Genomic DNA, 4121 nt, shown 5'->3' with positions numbered 1-4121 from the left:
TTTGTCTTGGAAGCATTCTATATAGTTAATAGAGGACAAGAAGCAATCCTTCTGAACTCTCCCACATTCCCGCTGAAATAACTTTCCTCATATATACAAGGAAATAATACCTCACATCAAACTTTGGAAGTTCATGGCTAATAAAAAGTTGTGGTGAATCAGTTGCCTATCCCACCCCTAGGACAATTCAGGGAATCAGAAAATATCTGACAGTAGTGTAAGGATAGAGGAAAAAGGGAAAGGGGAAAATGCAAAGGTTGTCTCTAAAAGAGAGAGAGAAGAGAATTGTCATAAACCTTGGAAAAGATTCTAGAAGGGGAAGCTCTGCAGAGTGGAGGGTCTGGGGATGTAATGGAGAAAGAATTGTCACTCCTGAACTGTTCTTTCCTTGAGCTGAAAGGGATAACACCTGCACCATCAAATTCCTGTATCGACTTGTTTCGTGGACAAACTAGGTTGGTTTGGGCTTTGAAGATATCTAGGAAATTTCCTTGCAGTGCTGTGGACAATTTGGCTGTGGCACTTTGGCTAAGATAAACATATGGGTTTTACATATGGAATTTTAGGTTCTACCTAAGAAGCCAACCCCAGGCTTGGGGAAAGACTCAGTCCACCTGTGAGTCCAGTCTCTTCAGTCTTTTAGAGACAATCTGGGATATTTAGTTTAGCAAGGATGTCAGATGGTTTTGGGGGGGTTAGAAAGATCAGGAAGTAATTAAGAAGGGTTTAAAGAAGATCAGAAGAGCTCTCTTATGAGAGGAGCATAGAAAGTGTAGAGTTAGGACCTTACATTTCCCTAACCTCAATAAACAAAATAGACTTGGTTTCCTATAGTCTCAAGGGGTTTATGCTTCCCTGGCCCTGGGAAGGCTTCTAGGTGGGGATTTTTCATCACCAATCCATCTAGATCCTTCCCAATCAATATATCTCCTTTGAGAGGTATATTTCTTTTTTAGTAGGTTGGGGGCCTGTTCAGAGCACACTCATGCTCAGAGCACACCAGGAGCCAGTCTTGGAGGCTGGAAGCAGCAGTAGTAGCAGCATGCTGAAAAGCTCTTAGCTCTGAGAGAGACTTAGCCTACTGGTTTAAAATAGATTAAAAGGAGTGAGCTACTAGGTAGGCAGACTGCTGCATGCACCATTGAAGAGGAATCAGGGATTAGGATCTTTAAGAAGTCAAGTCTTTACAGCAAACTAGGAGTGTGCTTGTGCAAGAAGGACTCTGTGGCTCACCTGGATCAAGTGGGTCATGTGGATGGAGTGGTGCTAATGGACTCAGACTATTTGAACTTCCAAAAAGTAAATGTGATCTTGACTTGTGCCTTCTTGTGTTTTCCAGAGGACAATACACATTTTGGGCTTGCTGTTGTGAAAGAATTATCAAACTTTCCCTGCCATCCCTGACCTACTTCTACCCACCAATGACTTCAGGAAAGATGGCTGAGGAAGCTGGGTCATCATAGTCACCCCTTTTCCTTCACAATTCCACAGAACCTGCCTTGTTCTGTTACATTGCAATCTTGACCTGAGGACACAGGGAAGGCCTGCAGGGTAGATTTTGAGATTTGAGCTTTCTGTGCCAAAGCATTGGAAGAGAAATTCAATGAGAGGAATTCAGTGAGGCTGGTTATTAGGAAAGTACAATTTGCCCCAGAGATATCTGGTCCCCTGTCCATCACTGAAACTGCCTGTCATTTATTCTTGTTTGACCAATGTAATAAGGGAAAACTAGATATTTTAGGTGTGGTCGCCAGAAATCAATTAACTCGATTTCAAAATAAAATAGACCCAAGTCAGGATGACTTTGATTGTGGTTTATTTACAATTAGGAGGGTTGAAGTTAGGGAAGTTGAGAGAGAGAAACTCTGGCCTGGACCCGAGATCTGAACCAGGTAGGAATTTAGAGGCCCCAGCAGAGGGGCACAGATGTTAATTAAACAAAGTTTCTAGCCACAAGGCCTCCTCCAATAAGAGAGGCCTCCTTAAGGCTAGAGCCTTCAGAAACACCGAGGGAATAGAAAGAGATTCGGTCTAACTTACCCACACGTGAAAATTCAGAGGGAAGCCGTCTGAGGTCTCACCAGAGATCCTTTAACACCAAGTTAAAAGCACCAACCCTCCACAGGAAGTTACCATCATATTTAAAAGATAGCAGCTTTTGTTACTTCCTGCACTCACCTCCAATTTCAAGTGGACAAATGACAGCCTCAGCACTGTTTTTTGGACTGCCCAAAGATTAGACCCTTGTTTTTGATTTGTTACTTACTATCACATGTGGGTCACAGACCTCCCCCTCCACGCTTAATTCTAAATTGGGTGGGGTGACATTATTCCTGGTGGCTAAGTCTACACAAATGAATGAGGATGAGCTAATTCCATTCACACACCGATCCCTGAACCTGGAGGCCTTATAGGACAAAGAGCTATATGACCAAGGGGAGCCACTTAGGGTTAATGCCCATATCACCAGTAACTCCACCAAAACCATCAAAGATAAGAGTCTCTGAGAAAATATGCCCATATCTGTCTCTTCAATACTGAGCAATATAAATGTTCAGTGGCTCACATAAAACAAGGTGGCCAGGTGTTTCCTAGTTCTACATTCCGTAAAGTATATAATCTAACTCCATTGCTCAGTGAAAATAGAGAGAAAGAAGGACTTGCCTTGGATGGAAAGTTAAAATGCGAAGATACCAATCTGACCTCTAATATTATAATGAAGGAAAGCACCAACAAGGAGCTACTGAGAACACTTATATCATATAGCAGTGGTTCCCAAACTTTTTTGGCCTACCACCCCCTTTCCAGAAAAAATATTACTCAGCCCCCTGGAAATTAATTTTTTAAAAATTTTGATAGCAATTAATAGGAAAGATAAATGCACCTGTGGCCATCACACTCCCCCTGGATTGCACCCAACAAGGGGCAGTATCACCCACTTTGGGAATCACTGGCCTATAGGAATGATGGTGAATCTTTTAGAGACTGAGGGGCCAAACTATAACACTCAGGCCACATGTGAGCCCCCTGCCTTATCCCAGACTTAATCCCAGAGGGAGGAAGTGTTCCCATTGGTCTGTTGGGCAGAGGGGTTGGTCATGTAAGAAGTGTCCTCAGGTGAGTGTGGAGAGGTGGAAGGGAACAGCTCCCTCTGACATGCTTTGATTGGTGTGCCATAGTTTCACCAACACTGGCCCATAGGGTAAAAATAAAGTGGGTTGTATCTCAGGGAGGAGATGTTTCAGTAGATTTCCCCTTGGTCCCAGTGCACAACAAGCCTAATGGCCACTCCAAACCTCAATCAGTTGTCTCTAAGATAAATTATGCAGTGGATAACAATTTCTTAGGATATAAACCAAATATGGCACAAATGATGTCATTGTGTTGGAGGAATTCACCAGGCTTTGGCTCAAATGGATGAAGGATGAAGACTATAAATGACCAATTTTGATAGGGAAGGAGAATGAAAAAGTAAAGAAGAGATGCAGGGGGATATAAGAGCAGGACCAAGTTCCCTACTCTAATTGGAGTTCCATGTGTCCATCCAAGGTTTAAAAACACTGTACATAGTTTTTTTTTTTTTTATTGAAACTGGGCATTCATTTTAAGCTATACTTCCCCCCTATAGCAGCAGACTATGTTTGTACCTGAGTTATTTGTTTGTTTGCATTTTTGGAGGAAGAGTGTAGTAAGGAGTAATTGGGAAAAGAGAGAACTCTCACCTCACACATATAACAAACACTGCTCTATTGAACCCTCTCTGGATTGTAAGGCCACTTTATAGAGAGTGGGTAAAGAAGTGCCCTCGGAGGTGGGGGTGTTGCTATGGATCTAAGAAAAATAATTATTTTCAAGCTGAAAAAAATTATATTACAAGGGACTCATTATGGGTCCTAGATATAGTTGTTACCACCTGGCAACTCTATTGCACATAAGCTATTTTGCATCACAGTTTCAAGGTGGAGAAAAATGGTCATGGTCAGTTGTAAAGATTCAGTGACACTGAACTTGGTTACCAGGCACAGGAGTTGGGAGTTGACAGAAAGTTGGGAAATAGGGGATATTTTCTATAATTATTTCAAGAGTAGCAGAAATAAATGAAGATAGTGCTATGTGACAGA

The 4121-nt window shown here is 42.1% G+C and overlaps 1 pseudogene; it reads left to right on the top strand.

The window, feature by feature from the left end:
• Positions 1–351: 351 nt before the first annotated feature.
• On the top strand, positions 352–3441 carry LOC123233288 (annotated as a pseudogene).
• The last annotated feature ends 680 nt before the right edge of the window (positions 3442–4121 follow it).

The sequence above is a fragment of the Gracilinanus agilis genome, chromosome 2 (assembly GCF_016433145.1).
Source record: "Gracilinanus agilis isolate LMUSP501 chromosome 2, AgileGrace, whole genome shotgun sequence".
Lineage (NCBI taxonomy): Eukaryota > Metazoa > Chordata > Mammalia > Didelphimorphia > Didelphidae > Gracilinanus > Gracilinanus agilis.
Note: the sequence above shows the minus strand (reverse complement) of the source record. Positions and strands in the feature narration are given on the sequence as shown.